The sequence below is a fragment of the Manis pentadactyla genome, chromosome 1, assembly GCF_030020395.1.
Source record: "Manis pentadactyla isolate mManPen7 chromosome 1, mManPen7.hap1, whole genome shotgun sequence".
Classification (NCBI taxonomy): domain Eukaryota; kingdom Metazoa; phylum Chordata; class Mammalia; order Pholidota; family Manidae; genus Manis; species Manis pentadactyla.
In genome coordinates this window covers 177,927,959-177,944,944 of record NC_080019.1, presented here as the reverse complement: position 1 = coordinate 177,944,944, position 16,986 = coordinate 177,927,959, and the positions used below count along the sequence as shown (strand labels likewise).

Genomic DNA, 16,986 nt, shown 5'->3' with positions numbered 1-16,986 from the left:
GGAAGGAGAGAGGCTGATTGAGACGTGGTGGCCCCCACACAGCTGTGGGAACCCAGTTGAGGTCCAGATTAAGTGGTTTTCTGGCTCTTCTCCCAGAAGAGCTTTCCAGGCCCCACCCCAAGGCTTTGGGGAGAAAACTGAGATGTGGGGTCAAGTCACAGCTGGAAGCAGCATGGCTGCTCCCAGTCTGCCCAGTCCTGGAAGGGCTTGTTAATCTCTGCCCCCCAGGGCTGGCAGGAGGCTCCCCCTTGCCCCCGGATTCTCCGCTAGGGAGAACAGTCTGTTCACTTCCTCCCCGCCTCTCCTCCTCCTGTTGCTGTCTGCATGTCTGGCTTTGAGACTGATCACCTTCTCCCCAGGTGCCCATCTGGACCCTCCAATGTGACCCAGTGGCTGGCGTTTCTGTAGAACCTACCCGAACACATGGGGGATGGAGAGGGGGTGTGCTTGATTTTGACTTGCCTGATATTTCTCCTCCCCTTTCAGATTCACCTCCGACTTCTCCTGTGCTGGTGGGGGAGGGGCTCAGAGAGAGGGGCTGGTGGTACCTGGCTCTATCTACCATTAGAGCCCCATGCCTGTTCCTCATATATAAAATGAGGTCACGTTTTAGAACAGGGATCCTCACCATGTGGCCTTCCAACCAGCAGCATGAGCATCAACTGAGAACTTGTTAGAAATGCGGGTTCTCAGCACCCCCGTTCCCCACCAGGGGCCACAAACTTGGGAACTTGGGGTTGGGACCCAGAAACCTGTGTTTACCATGCCATGTGGGTGATGCTGAAGCAGCTCAGGTCTGAGGCCCACAGTTCTAGAACACCTCTTCCTACTGCAGCTGTATGGCTGAGCTCACCATTTCCCTCCCACCTTGCAATAACTAGCGACTTGCAGAAATCCCATAGCCATATCTGGAGTATGGCCGGTTATCTTGAGGGTGTCATTAAATTCTCAGAATTACCAAACAAAACAAAACCCATTATATACACCCTGTTTTTTTTTTCCAGAAAGGACTTAAGGTGGTTTCCATCCCAGTCCCTTTAGGGAGGAGCCTGCAAGGGTGGGCCAGCAAGCCAGTGTAGAGTACCGGCCATCTGCAGTGGCCCCCACGGGCCTGGGACGGCGGCCTGACTTGCAGGTTGCCCACTGTGATCCTCCCACAGGCTCCCACGGCAGCGAAAGCAGGCCTGCCCTTTCAGAGCCTCTGGTGAGAGCACTGCCCCAGTGACTTTAATAGCGCCTCTCCCCCAAGAGGAGCAGAATGCCCTAACATCTCTCTCCTGCTGCTGGCATTTAGCCCATCGCTGAGTTAATTCAAGCAATACTAATAACCGGTTTGCTGGTGAGAAGACCTTGCAGACCCCTAAATCCTACCCGCCGGGGTGCTGATAACAGGCTAACAATCCTGTCTGGCCACCTGCAGTCATTCACAAAACGGTGTGTGAAAGGCTTGGTGCTGGACTGGATTCTGTGATGACACCAAAAGAAACAGAACCTTTGTCCCTGCCCTCTGTGACCCAGCCGTCTAGAAGGGGGCAGTGCCACGGTCCTCAGTATTTAATACAGACTCCCTTCCTGCTTTTCTCCCCTCCAGGCTTTTCTCCTAGCCCAGATCCTCTCTCCTTTGGTGCAACTGCTGGCATCAGTTTCCTGGAGGTCCTCAAACCCCCGCCGATCAAGGTCCATCAGGTCAGGCTCGGCATCCCTCTTTCCACTGGTTCGAGAGCGCCCTGCCCCAGCTGAAACATTTCCCGGCCTTTCTGCGGTCTCCAAGGAGCCTGCAAGAAATGCAGCCTGAGAAAACAGCCTCCCTTCCCTTCCCCCACTCCTCTGTTCTACTTGCCCACTCCCTCCTGTTCTCCAGGGCCCCCCCTCAGCTCCTGCCCCCATCCAGCTTGCTCTCTGCCCTCCCAAACTCATGTTTTATGCAGAAACATCCCCATTCTCATGGAAAGCGCAGCAAAGTTCGGGAAAGAATTTCAAATCTCTTTTGAAGTGGGTGGAGCGAATGCAGGGTTATAGGGTTGACTTCAGCTAAGAATTTTTTCCTAGCTGAGTGTTTGTGTGTGTGTGTGTGTGTGTGTGTGTGTGTGTGTGTCTTTTCCTTCTCCCCACCATTTGCACTGCAGTGGGTGGAGAGGGCCAGCACACGCAGACGTAGACATGGACCCACACATGCACACATGTGTCTGGAGCCTGCCTCACCTCCCAGTGCCCAGCCTGCCTATTCTGCTTTCTAGAGAGCCCCAGGAGTGTCTTGTCTTGCATTTAAACATTCTCGGAAATTTGAGAGGCACAGGGAAAAGAGATTGCTTTTTCAAATATTAGAAAATGAACATATGTATAAAACTCTCTTTTGGGGGATCTTCACAAAATCTGATGTCCCTTTGTTTCAAAACATCAAAGTGGTTGTATCTAATAGATTTTATAAAAATAAAATAAGCTTGTTGAGTATATCAAATTGTGTATCATGGTTTATTTTGCTCATAATTCTAAGTTTCCAATTATAAAAGTGCCTGCCTGTTTGGGAGTATAGCCTCCCTTCCTTCTGACAGCTTTTAAGAAATAGGCAAAACCTTGAACAGAGGAATCCATCTCCAGTACACTTAGAGTAAGACAAAGGACAGTATTATGTTTTCAGGACTTGGTGTTGGTGAGAAACAGAACAGCACTTATTTTCAGAAAAGAGATTGTGGAAAGAAAGGAAAGAGAAACCTCTAAATCTCATTGGACGCAATTTACTCCATAGAACTTTATCTAATCAGCTTCATTCTCTGAGCCATCACCTTGTGTCATTCTTGATTCTTCTAAGGCTTCATTTTCATCATCTTCCCAGAGTCCTGACAGCTAAAGATTTGCCTAGGACTAGGCAAGCTTCCCTCCTTTTTCACATGTTAATTTATCTCTTGATTTACACTTTGTTTTTCCAAATATGGCTCCATTTCTTTCACATGCAGGAGGAGACTTAGGGGGCAGATTGGAGCCTTCCAGTGGCATGGCTGCCATGTTTGGGGAGTTTGCTTGGGAGACCCCCCCACCAGCTTTCTCCAGACCCAAACTCTAAAATATGCTCATGGTCTGCAGCCTTGAGCAGCTAGGGGCATATTCTGTGTTTGTTTTAGTAGATCTACTAAATGCTGTGACCATTCCCCTCTCACCTCTCCACAGACCTGCTTTCGAATCCTACTCCACTACATTCACAACTTGAGTTGCTGAAGGACGAAATTTTTCCCATCCTTGATTAAAGTAATTTATTTTACTTTACTCTGTACTTACAAGTGGAAATCTTCTTGGATTCCCAGGAACAATTGATTTTTCTATAGGTCATTTAGAAAGGAATGTCAAATAAGCTGCATCATTAAATGAAGACAGACTGGTTTATTCAACATAAAATCTTCTGCATAATTTTTAGAAATGGTTTGGGAACATAAAAACTCTCCATCCTAAACACTTTATTCATTCTGAAAAAGTTTCAGAATACAGAAATATGTTCAAAATAATATATTTCAAAGAAGTTCTTGGGACCAAACAGAGGGGGAAATTATTTTTTTTCCCTTATGTGTTTTTTTCTGGGCTTTCACATTTTCAGTCTTGTCCCTGGGGAATCTCCTGTGTTGAACAAACTTGGAATAAAATCTAGCTGCTTCTTTGCTCCTCTGTAGCGTCCTTTGTCATTATTCTTAAAGAAAAACACCGATGTGCCTGGAATTCCACCATGGCTTTCGGTTGGAGCAGTGGAGCCCAAGAGTGTCAGAGAGGGAGAGAGCAAAGAGCTAAAGATACGGACCCAAACCAAAGACCACAGACAGATGTGAAGAGACATGGACAGATTGGCAGCCCCCAACTGACAAGTGACAGAGAAAGAGGACTTAAGTGACAAACCCAGACTCCTTCCAAACCATGAGTCCATCCCCTGGCCATAGTGGGCGTTGTTAGGGAATCTCCAAGCACTCTGTAGGCATCCTCATTAGCTGTGGGTGTGGGCAGGCTGAGCAGGCAGTCCCCCTGGGGAGAGCCCACTCTGGGCCTCCATACGCACATCTGGAGCCTCTAATACCCGGGGCATGGCTCTATGTGAGTGAGCCTATGGGGACCAGTTGGAGGAGGCAGCCAATGAGAAGAGAAGGTTAGTTGGACCTTGAAACCCTCTGTAGAGTGGTATCCGTGGCTTTTATCAGCCTTGCCAGCTGTTTATATGCCTCTCTTCACAGCAGGACCAGTTAGGAGGCTGATGAATTAATGTCTTACCAAAGGCCAAGCTCTGAGGGTGACCTGCCCTTGCTTGCCTCTACTCCTTCTTCTTTTCCCTTCATATGCCATGTTCCCTGCCACCCATCTTCCCTCACTTTCACAGCAGTGGTAATAGGAGAATCACAATAGTTAACATTTATCGACCAGTAAGTAGGTACTGGGCTGAGATGAACTGACTCTGGCCAACCAGGGCGTGCCCCATTCTTAGGTTCTCTTTGATAAACATCAGTACCTCCAAACTTTAGGAGTAGGTAAGCCAGGTTACCATGGAAAGCAGTCTCAGGCAAAATTCTATCTATAGATACTTATTAGTACAACCTGTTCTGGAACTTGAGGAAGTCCCTGCACTCTGTCCTTCTGGGTGGTCCAGCAGCATCTGGCCTGAAAGTTTCCCTTGAGACACATGTCACAGGATTTGGCTAATCATCTGGAACAGGGGTTATGAACCTTGGAGGAGATGCTAAAGAAATGAGGTTTTTACCCCAAAGAAGAGCTAGAGAGGGGGGCCTATGGGATGACACAATTGACTGATTATTTTTCTGTTAACTTTAATTGGGATATGATAAAACAAATAAAGAAAGCCACAAAACAGATGGCTTAATAACAGGTTATATCCAAGTTAGCACCTTCATCACCTTTCAAGTCAAGAAAGAGAACTTTGGCAGCCTCTCTAGAAGCTTCTCTGTGTTCTAATCTCAATCTCCCCATACAGGTAGCTTGAATCCCTTGAATTTGATCAAAGTCAATTCCTGTTCTTTATGGTTTTTGTCTCTATGATGACTTATACAAAGGAGGTGGGCCCTCAACTTCCTGAACTAAGAACAACCCATAATTCATTGTATCTGCAGCAGAAAAGATTTAAATTCGATTGCAGATAGAATTCCTAGGATTTTAGAATCCTAGAAATCAGTGATAAGGAGACAGAAAGAAAAAATTATCCTTGCAATGACTTAGATATGGTTCTGGTTGGGACAGGGAAATAAAAGAGATCAGCTCAGTCCTGGGGCTGCACCCAAAGAATCAGGCTTGCTGGCTGTCCCTTGCCTTTTCCATTAGGAGATTGAGGAACCTCTGTGGTTGGGGTAATGGGGACAGGTGACCCTCATCCTGCAGCATCCTGACTAGCCAGCTTTGGGGGTAGCCATGTATTGGTGACCCCTTCTTCTGTGATCAGAGGCACACTCTTCCTCCAAAGCCTCTAATCCTGTCTTTGCCCGTCAGAGAGAGTGACTCTTGAAAGAAAGAATGACCAGCTGGGGGACAGGTCTGGGATCCAAGCCCACCCCATTCCCGGGTGACCAGGGCAGCCGAACAAATACACTCTGGCTGCAGGCCCAGGGGACACCAGGCAAGGTGCCTGGAGGAAGTGGGGCAGTGGAATAAGGGGAAAGTGAATGGTCTCCCTGCTTTCCCTCCATTCAGTGTGTGGTTTCCATGGGGCTCCAAGTGTATTTACAGGCAGCAGACCTGGGTGGGGGGATTCCTGGGGGACTAGGGCTGCAAGGCTGCAGGGATAGGAAAGGGAAGACTGGGGGGTGGGCAGGGAGGGCTGGGGTACTTGAAAAACCAAATAAAAAGTTGGCTGTCGAGTGCTTTTTGCTAACCATAGTCAATTCTTAATTATCCCCATAATGGAAAGGAGCAGTGGCAGGAATGATTCAAAGCAACAAATAATCCCAAACCATTTGAACTACATGGTTTTTAAAAGAGTGAAGGAGATTTCCCTTCCTAATGATGTCTGGCTCAGGCTGATGTTAAATGAGGGAAGTATTAACAGTGGGCTCCCCAGGGATCAGGGCTAGAACTAGTCTTATTTAGCATGTTTATAAATTATTTAGAGTTCACTTTTTCTGATTTTGTGAACTGGTGCCGGAGAGGGCTGTAATTCCTCCCAGGAGCCAGAGGAAGCCCTCTAACAGGGATTATGCCCTCACTGGAGGGAATCCCCAAAGTGGGAAATGAAGAAGAGATTGGTGGTGTCAGGCTGCCCAGGCCAACCACATGGGAGTTGGGGTGTGCCACAGGTCAAGAGAGAGCCCCCTTGGGCCTGTGGCTAAAAGAAGGGTATGAGTCTCTGCTCTAGAACTTTGAATGGCTCCTAGCTTCTCCCTGCATTAAGTTCATTCAAGGACCTCCATAGTATGGTCCCAGTCTCTCCCATTGTGGCAGCCATGCTCTTGATATTAAGAACCACAGCCTGCAGAGCCTGGTGACTTGGCTACAATCACATGGTTCAATGTAAAACACTTGTAATTGTACCCAGTCAGAAGTCTGTCTCAGAGTGTCTCCCTCCATCCATGTCCCACTGCGTGCTGGTTGACTCCCAAAGCCGCACTTTCCTGCTGCTGCTCCTATATCTGCTGTCAGGATTCTGTGCCACTTCCTCCAAGGAGCTGTCCCTGCTCCAAAAGTACTCTCTTTTCAGAAAACCAGTGGCCAATGTGGCTCTCTCATGGCTCATGTCAAGCTCTTCCTGCATGCTGACAGTCTTGATGCTCTTGTTTCATTCCACCCGGACACCCCAGAACCCCAGAACCTCTTGCTTTGCCTGTATTGCCCCACAGAAGCCCCAGCACACTGCCTCGCCCTTAGTGGAAGCTGTCTAGGGGTTAGCCAAGTAGAGAAGAATGGAAAGCTCCCCTAGAAAGGATGAGGAGGTTAGAGCTGACGCTCAGAGGCTAGGTGTGCTCTACAGGACATGGTGACCTCATTTTGTGACAGAGCCCTCACCGGTTGGTTTTTACCATCCAGTGCAGACTGGCTGCACATGAGCTCAGGCTGGAGTCAAATCCTTGTGGCACACGGAATAGCCCCAGGACTGCATGTCTCCGAAAGTACAGCACCGGGTTCCTACCTCAGCATCCCCTGCTGCATCCCTCAATGGGAAGCTCCATGGGGCTTGGGACTTGCACTGTGACAGCTTTTCAGGGGTCTGTAAGGCACAAGGAGGTCTGAAAACTGCTACTAAAAGGGTGCAGGAGCCACCCCCTGATATTCATGGAGGTCATGTGGAGGGGAGTGCATTTACATATGTGGACACCTGTAAGAGCCAAGTGTGTGCATGAGCCCATATTTAAGGGGGGCCATGCCAGTAACTGTGTCCATTCCTACTTTGCTGTGCCCTCAAGTGTCCCCTGGTGCCATGCCTTAAAAAATAAGGACATGCTACAGTGTGGATGAACCTTGAGGACATTATGCTGAATGAAATAAGCTGGTCACAAAAGGATTTTGTGTGATTCCACTGACATGATGTACCCTAGAGTAGTCTAATTCATGGGGACGGAAAGTAGGATGACGATCACCAGGGGTTGGAAGGAGGAAGGAATGAGGAGTTAGTGTTTAATGGCTACAGAGTTTCAGTTGGAGAAGCTGAAGTTCTGGAAATGGATGATGGTGATGGTAGTATTGTGAATACATTTAATGACACTATATACTTAAAAATAGTTAAAATGGTAAATTTATGTTGAATGTATTTCACCACAATAAAAAATTATAATAATCTGAGCCTTGTCCTGCTCCAGGAAGAGCCTTGCCAGCCAGAATGATCAGCCTCACCCTGGTCCTGAAGCTTTCTGGGGAAGGTGGGATTTTATGCACCACTGCCCTGCCCAGTGCCCGACACCCCTGGAGACAGAGAGACCTCCCTTGGGCCCTTCGCATCCACACTGCAGTAAGTCATGCTGGGACAGGAGGAGTTAGTGTCATGACTCAGACACTGGCTTAAGAATGAAACAGAGGGGAAATGATACCTTTTTTTGCATGGGGAAGCCAATAGCAGAGTCTAGTAGAAAATGTGGATGACATCAAAAGTTTCCAAGTGATGACATGTCAGATCAGCTGATGCACTTGGTCCAGAAAGTATCAGCTTTACTTTACCCCAGATGTGTAAGGCCACACATTTAGGGAAAATAAAGTCATGTCCCCACATGGGGAGTTGCCAGTGGTCTGACACAGCCCAACAAATATAAGGAGATGTTGGAAATGTTTCCCTGAGAGCTTTGGCCTGGTGTGCGGGTTTGGACAAAAACACCAGCCAGACAGCCACGTGGTATGGTGAGAGTATTGGAAACAGTATGGCATTTGGTTCTGGCCTCGGCAAAACCAAAGCATGGCCTGTTCCTACTTGAAGGAAGTGTTTCTGCAGTGAGACCAAACGTCTCCAGGTCTCCAGTGTAGGAAGAAAAAAGCGAGACGGGGGGCCGTCCCAGCTGTGAATCCCCTCTCCCTGTTAAGGCTGTGGCTGTGGTGACATGTGGACTTAACCTCCAGGCTCCTGAAGTCAGGAGGAGGGTGGGGGCAGTGCTTGAAGCTGGCAAGAGGCAGCTTTAGCACAAATGAAAGTAAGAGCTATTTACACAGCAGGTAGTAAACTTACATGGAACTGCAACCCCCAGAGGTGGCATAAGCTAAATATAGGAATAGACTCAAGGAGAGTGTAGAAATGTTCGTGGACGACAAGCCATATGGGTGTTGTGGGGATGTCAGGCTGCGGGCTGGCCTCTGGCCTTGACGCCCCGAGCGCTCTCGGAGACAGAGGGCTGAGTCAGCCCTGTGGCTTCCGTTTTGGTTTTTCTCTTGCTCTCTTTGCCTTGCTCTGTCCTTCCGGTGGCAGGCATCACTGGTCGTCCCCACTAGGGGATCGTCCTTCAGAGACGTGAGGATTTTGATTCTCCCTGACTACCTCCCATCCCACTGATATTCGTGTTCCTTTCTGGGGCTGAAGAAGCCAGTCCTTAGGCTTTCTTTTCAAGGTGACCTTTGCACCCCACATCTCTCTTTGCACCCCCTTCCCAGCCACTGCACAATTGCAGGGCTGGCTGAAGAAGATCAACGTGATCCGTGCGGGAGGATGGGGTAAAGGGGAGCATGAAACACAAAAGGGGCGGGAACGGCAGCCCAGAGTGCAGGACAAGCTGAACGTGCATTTATGCAACACCCACATACTCCTCATCAGGCACATGCCGAGGGCTGAGGGTGAATGAGGCTTCCAGGATGAAGCCCCGTCCTTCCTCTCCACCCCTGCAGGGTCTAACTCTGAGCTGCCTGGCTGAGGCCTGCTTCCCCCAACCCTATGAGATGCTGAGGTTCTGGTGCTGGGAGACACACCGAGTTTCTCTTTCTGCTTAATACCCTCCACTCCCAGGCTGTTATCTATTTAGCTGTTAGGTTTTCGGGGACATAACTTTGACCCATGGTCTCTGGGATTCCATTAAAAACCCAGCTGTGCCATAATGGGCTTCTACTGTCCCAGATTGATTTTCCTCCATCTTTGCAGGAAAGGGACAATGTTGGCTGGCTGGTGTTGGCGATGCTGGCGTCCCCACAGCCACACACCCTGCCTCCCCACCAGCCTGTGAACGTTCAGCTGCTCGCTTCCCCAGCTGAGTGAGCAGTTCTTTTCAGGGGCAACAGACTGCACACAGATTCCTGAGCCATGATCTCATCAGCTCATGAGGGGCCGAGCACGTCCATCACCCACACAGGAGAGAGAGGGGCCCTCCAGGGTCTGAGTGGGGTCAGGGCAGGTTCAGGGGCTCGCCCTTTGAGTTGGCACCAGGGCTGGTGTAGGCACAAGTCGTTCCCTCTGTCCCCTGCTCTCTGCCAGTGCAGCTGTGGCTGCTCGCCACAGGCAGGACAGGCAGGACTAGCTGGGAGGCTCCGCTTCCGCCATCTCTGCCCCAACCCCAGAGCAAAGCCCCGGAACACAGTCTTGCAGGGGTGGCTGGGCTCCGGCTTGGATGCCTTCCTACCTCACTACTGCCTTCAGCATTCCTGTAGTCGGCAAATATTTATCGAGCTCCAACTGCAGTGCTTCCCAAAGTGTGCCCATGGAGCTTTTGGATTGGAACCATCTGGAATGCTGGTTAATATGCTGGCTTCTGGGCACTATGCCAGACCTCATGCATCAGAATCTCTGGGTGGAGCCTGAGGACCTGCATTTTAATCAGTTCCCCCAAGTGATACCTTTGTGCCCTAATGTTTGAGACTTGCTGGCTGTGATGGTTAATTTTGCGTAAACTTGTCTGGGTCACAGTGCCCAGATATTTTGTCAAGCATTATTCGGAGGTTTGGGGATGAGATTAACATTTAAATCAGTGGACTTTGAATAAAGCAGATTATCCTCTATTATGTGGGTGGGCCTTATCCAATCAGTTGAAGGCCCGAATAGAACAAAGACTGACCTCCCCTCAAGCAAGAGGGAATTCTGCCAGCAGTTGGCCTTCCCTCTTTAGCCTGTCAGCCCATTCTGCACTTGCCAGACTCTTTAACCACATGAGCAAATTCTTTAAATCTTTACACACACACAGGTCCCTGGCCATCACCACCACACCTGTCTGGTCCTGCCCCCCTGCCCTGGCTCTGCAGGCACAAACCCCAAGGCACTAGAGGGGCTGGCTGTTACCCAGCCCTGCCTCTTCTCTGTGTGGAGGGTTCTGACTCTGCTACTCTCCACAGGACAGGGCTTGACTCCTATTGTCAGACTTAGCAAATAAAAATAGAGGATGCCCAGTGAAATGTGAGTTTCAGATAAGCAGTGAAACATAATTTAGTAGAAGTGTATCTCATGCAATATTTGAGACACAGGTATACCAAAAAAATTATTTGTCATTTATTTGCAATTCAGATTTCACTGGGCATCCAGTATTTTATCTGGCAACCCTGTGACAGCTCTGGACACTTTGCTGTCCAGCCTGGAATCAATGATTGTTTCCTGTTAATCGTAAAGCCCTTTACAATGAGTGTTCTCAGGTGTGATTTCATTTGATCCTTTACAATGGGGAGGCAGAGCAGGCAGCTCCATCATTAGCATCATCATCATCCCATTTCATAGTGGGAACTCAGGGTAGAAGGCTGTCGGAGGTTTCCAGCTGAGATCAGAGCAGCCCAGGCTGCACAGTGGAACTGCCTGGAGTGTTTTTAAACTACTCACATGTGTTTGGGTGATGTGTATATGTCTGCAACTTACTTTGCAATGCATCGAAAAATAAAATGGATGAATGCATGGACAGGGGGATGATGGGCAGATATGTGATAAGCAAATATAGCAAATGTTGATAGAATCTAGGCAGTGATTTTTTAGGTGTTCACTGTACAATCTTTTAGCTGCTTTGTGTGTTTGAAAATATTCATAACAGGTTGGGAGGAAAACATTGTGGATACATAGGTCCCACCCCAGGCCAATTAAATCAGAATCTCTGCAGGTGAGGCCTAGGCAGTAGTATCATTGCAAAACTACCCAGGTGATCTACTCTAAGCCATCTCTTCACTCAGTGTACCAGGTACCACCTGTAGGGTACTGACACCCTATGTCAGTGGTTCCCCAGCCGAGAGTGCACCAGAGTCCAGGGGCCTGGCTGAAACTGGGCTTCATCCTGACTTTCTAATCCAGCAGGTCAGGGGTGGGGGTGGGGCAGGCGCTGAGAATTTGTATTTGTGACACGTTTCCAAGGGATGCAGATACTTCTAGTCCAGGGACCACACTTTGAGAAGCACTGTGCTCACATACACAGCCAAACATAGGGTGGCTAAGTACTGAGAGTAGTGTAAACCACATACTGCATCCGTCAGCAGAGGAAGCCATTAGCTGTGAGAGGGTCAGAACAGGCTTCACAGAAGAGCAGACATTTGTGTGTGAGCTTTGAAGGATGGGCAGGTTTTCACTGGAGGAGAAGGCATTCCTCATGGAGGGACTAGTAGATGCAGCATCACAGAGGTGGGCAGGTGTGTGAGAGGGCGCTAGGTTTGGGATGAGCCGAGGGGGTGGGGATGGGGGTGGAGAGACCAGAGAGGAGGCAGGAAGGGTAGTCTGTGCCAGTTGGAACGAGTGACTGAATTTGATCACGTAGACAGTGGGGAGCTGGTGGAGGTTTATTAGCAGCAGGATAATGTGACCAAATCATTGCCGTAGACTGCTGGGCTGGCAGTTCTGTGCAGGACGGCTCGGAGACGAGAGATGAAAGATAGGGAGCATACTTAGGAGACTATTGTGAGCATCTGGAGTGAGTGATGTGGAGGGTCTGCGTAATCACAACATTAATAATGATGATAAAATAATGGCTGATATTTATCAAGCACTTTCGAGATGCCAGCCGGTGCAATGTGCTTTTGCCAACATTATCTTTTTTGATCTTCACAACTGCCCTGCTTGGTCTTACAGACGAGGAAACTGACCCTGAGAGGTTAAGAATGCCTAGGCTGGGATGTGATCCCAGAGCTGTGTGTTTTGTGTGAGTGCTCACACGAAGGCGGGGTGGGGACGCAGGAGGAGGCCGGCAGGTCCCTGCCTTTATCCCCACCTTTGTCCCCGCCACCTCCTCAGGTCGCCATCGGAGTTTCCTGGCTCAGGGTCGCATTCCCTGCCAAGGCTGAGGCCTGAGCCAGGAGAGGATCAGCTGGGCAGGGGGCACCATCCGCCACTCCCCTTCCCCACCAGCCAGCAGCGCAGCTTTCCCAGCAGGCAGGGGCTCGCCTGTGCCTCCCCCCACCACATCCCCAGGCCCAGCGCCCCCCTCTCTGCCCCTCCTCTCCCCACAGCTGCCTGCAGACCCCACCTGTAGGCACTTAACTAAAGCTGCCAGGAGAAAAATGACATTACTTTCCACTCCCTTCTATGCCCCTGCTGTCCTTGGGCCTGAGCAGAGGACACTTCCTGGCACCTCCTGAGAATTCTTGCATTTCACGTGCTCCTCCACCAGGCCCCTATGATGGCCACTCTCTATGCAGGCAGTTTCCTTATGGAAAAGGAGATGGGGGGAGGGCAGGACCTGCAGGGTGCATAATGGATAAAATCCTTACAGAAAAGTGCCTGCAAATAGCCTGTTAGCTGTTATTTTCGATATAACTGGGCTCCATGAATTTGGAGCTGAAGGGGCTTTGGCACCAATGACCAGGTTTAAAGGGGGACATTCAGTAAGCACTGGAAGGGCTTTGTCAGATCTTGACCATCTTTCTGTCTCTAAGAAGGGCTGCTTTTATACTGGGTCAGAAAGAGCTCATTGTACTTCTCTTAAAGATCTCCGACTCTCCTCCCATCCCCTAGCCCAGGGCTGAAGCTCTCTGTTCTGCCCCCAACCAAGCCCCAAGGCCTGATCCCCTCCTAGACACTGTCCACCTGAGAGGGCCTTGAACACGTGCCCTATTTCCCACCCCCAAACTACAAAGACCAGTCACCTGCCTTGTAGGTGCCAATGGCTGGGACAGCAGTGAGGCTGTATCACTGCACCTGCAGGTGAAGCCTCGTAGGAATGAGTGTGAAATTCGGGGGTCTGAGCATGTGTGTGGGTGCACAAGTGAGTGTGCACCCCTGTGCACATCTCATGTTGAGGGTGTGTATTTGGGTGGTGGTGGTGGTGGTGGTGCAGTCCCCAGTCTTCATTCAGACCATCTTTCACCTGTCTGTGCTGGAGAGATGGGGCTCAACTGGCAAGGGAGGAGGGTGGGAGCAGCTCCTGGGAAGGCTGCTTGCTGGAGCTGGACAGTGGGACTGCATGTGCCCTCTTCTGTGTGCCAGCCTCCCCTTCCCACTGGCCACCTGTGAGCCTTCCTGCCCTGGGCTGCAACTGCGGCATGTGTCGGGGGCAGATGGGGGCGATGTGCCTGGGCTCTTTCTCCCGCTGCCTTCAGCCAACCATTTGCTGCCAGATGGATCTGGGTGCTGTGGGGCATGCGCAAGGAAGGGCAGCTGGCTCCCAGCTGGTCCACGGCTTTTCCCTGATGAATTGGGACACAGTTATGTTTTGGAAGTTCAGGAATCTGGGCTGGCAGGACCCCGCTCACCAGGAACTGAGCCTGGTGAAGAAAACTCTCAGCCTTCCAGGAGGAAACCCTGGAGGGATTTGAGGAATTCTAGGATCACTCCCGGCTCCTGCTTCCCTGAGCCCCAAACCTGGGCTCCACGCCGTCTGTGCTCCCTGGGAATCTGCATCCCTTCAAGTTTGCAGCATCCACAACTCCAGCCTCTTATCCCTTCACTGTCTTGTTTATTGCACAAAACACCATCCTAGCACAGTAACAAACCAAAAGGAAAACTCCCTCCATTGTATGACATTAACAGATGAATTGTCATATTTTCTTTGCTCCCTTCTAGTTCCTAACAGTATTACACCCCTCTCTCCCTCCTCCTCCACTCTCCCCATTCCTTTCTTTGCTCCTGTCTACAAAAGGAAAGGGAACAGACTCCAGCTCACCTTGTTGTGTAGGGAGACACACCTGCCGCACAGAGGTCTGGGGGCTGTCCTCCTTGGTTGGCAGCGTCTCATATACTGAGCTGGACAAGCTTGTGTACCCTGGGCTTGGTAGCTCATTGGCTGGCTTTCCTCAGGGCCTGGGGACTCAGGCACCACTGACTGGGAAGCCGAGGGTGGGAAGGGAGAGGACAGAATGTAACCTGAATGCAGGCTAGAATCGGGGAGACCAGAGACCAGACTGGGATGAGCAGCTGTCATTCCACTTTCCCACCCTTGTCTCAATACTGCTCATCCCCCAAAGAGGGTGTGCAGTCAGAATTATGTTTCTGAAGATATTGGGATTTAGTCATTTCCAGCTGCCAGATTTCTGAAGCAAGGTATGTAGACACTCTGAATTACCTGTCATCAATCAGTGAGGGCTCTCTCAGTTTTAGGGTCCCAGCCCCAAATCACGTGGAGGTTTATCCAGTGGGAGCCATCAAGGCATGACTTGGGGGGAAGGTTGCATAGAGGAGCTGGAGTGGGTGTGGCAGGAAGAGAAGATATGGGTTCACTTCCCACCGTGGACCTTTGGTCCTGTGGCTGTACTCAGGGCCCCTCCAACTTCTCATCTGTTGAATGGAAGGGATGGCAACCGACCTGCAGACTTCACAGGGGATCTGATGGGGTGTGGTTGGGAAGAGCAGCAAGAGCCTGTCAGTGGGAAGGGGTGGGTGTGATCCCTGGCTCTGACCTCTCTAAGTCATTTCAGTGGCACCCAGCCTAGCATCCTAAACACTTGCACCGACTCTTGGGGGCCTCACTCCCCACTGTTGGACCTAATTGCCCAAGAGCATTAATGGAATAATATGGAGCTAGTGCATCAAATGAAGAGCTGAATAAAGTCCAACCACACCACAGGTAATGCAAAATAGCTTGTAATCCAAGAGCAATTTTGATTTGATTCAAGTTCTGGGGATGACTGCTCCAGGCTGAGCTTTGCATATACACAGCTGGATGAGGGGAGAGCTCCAGAGAGTGCTAGATGGAAAACGGTTGGCACACTTCACACGGGGCACCAGAACCCTATGTGGTTTGGGGTTGATTTGCACATATCATACATCAGCTCAGTGCACTCTCTCCACAATGTTACTGCATGACTTCAAAAAGTCTGTTACTGCTGGCTTCCTGGAAATACTGGGAAACCATTATTCCCTGTCACCATGAACAGTAGCATAAGAGGATGTAACTTGCAGCAGGAGGAAGGCAGGAAGGAGGAAGTTAGACAGCGGAGGAACCTGTTGCCTGGAGAGGTGGGGGACTCTTTGCAAACCTATCCAGCCTGGAGGAGCGACCTGGCCATTGTGGGTCTTTGAACAAGTTCATCAGGCATTGGTTGAGCACTTACTCTGCTCATGGTACCAGCGCTTTCCACAGTATTGCATCTTCACGAAAAATCTGAAGCAGTTGCTGTTATTGCCACTTTGTCGCTGTCATTATCCCTCTTTTAAGAGAAGGTGGGCAACAAGGCCCAGTGATTGAGCACAGTGGCTGGCCCTGCTCCCTCTGGGATCCAGCTGTCTTCCTAAAGGCCCGGGAAGGCTTCCTGTGCAGAGGCATGCCACCCTCCCACCTGCCCCCAGCCCTGTGTGAACACCTTCTTCATTGGGCATTCAGGATGAGAGACCCACATTCATCCATTCAACAGACATAGGGCCTGGGCATCCAGAGGTGAATATGACATTATTCTTGTCAGTTCTTAGCAGACCTGTTCATATCTTTGCCTCTCAGCCCACACTGGATTCAGAGAATATTTCCAATCAATTACCTTGAGCAGAATGATCACCTGCTACATCTTCCTTCTCAAGGCTGGCTGCTTTATGAGTGTCTAAACTTTCAGTCATGAGTGGGCACATTACCCAAAGTCCCTTTGGCAAGAGCAGAGATTCCCTACCTTTTGTTCCACTGTTCAGTCATTCTCTCATTCAACAAATGATCCTATCTGTTACACATCAGTCATTGTTTTAGGAGCTAGGGATGCGGTGGTGAGCAAAACAGATGTGGTTCCTGCCCTTAGAAATCTACAGACATTAACCAGATCATCTTTCCATTCTGCTCTGAGGTATTCCCAAGGACTAAGGTGCTTTGTTCACGAATGGCTTCCTCAGGCATGGCATTCCCAGGGCCCTCTGCTGCCCTAGAGTTGGCCTCTCTTGTCTTCTGGGGACTGCAGGCTACTGGGCAGTGCCCACAGACCAGGTCTTGGCTGATCATTCCCTTTGGAAGGAGGCACGGAGTCCATACCTCTCCAGGTCTCCTGCCTCTTGACCCACCCCTTCAGTGAAAGTTGCCCCAATGGACAGATTTAGACAGTCCCCTAAAGAATAGGTCATTCTGCTCAACCCCCAGAAAGGGCATATTTGGAAGAGGGGACTTGTTTATCCATAGAGTTTGATGGCTTGGGAAAGAGGGCACTAGAGTTAGGCTGATGTGGATCCCAATCCCAGAATTGTCACTGACAGCTGTGTGACTTGAGCACTTAGATCCTCAGCAGTGTAGAGGCCTTACTGGA

General features: G+C 50.0%; 1 protein-coding gene across 4 annotated transcripts in view; it reads left to right on the top strand.

The window, feature by feature from the left end:
• SEMA5B (semaphorin 5B) overlaps positions 1-16,986 on the top strand; it is a 125,946-nt gene that overhangs the window by 37,642 nt on the left and 71,318 nt on the right. For 3 of the 4 annotated variants that reach the window (XM_057503299.1, XM_057503298.1, XM_057503313.1), the window contains exons 2-4: positions 360-441; positions 1,592-1,686; positions 7,770-7,918. The exons of the other annotated variant lie outside the window; for it this stretch is intronic. The gene's annotated coding sequence lies outside the window, so the exon portion shown is untranslated. The remainder of the gene's footprint in view (positions 1-359; positions 442-1,591; positions 1,687-7,769; positions 7,919-16,986) is intronic. 4 annotated transcript variants of the gene reach the window in all.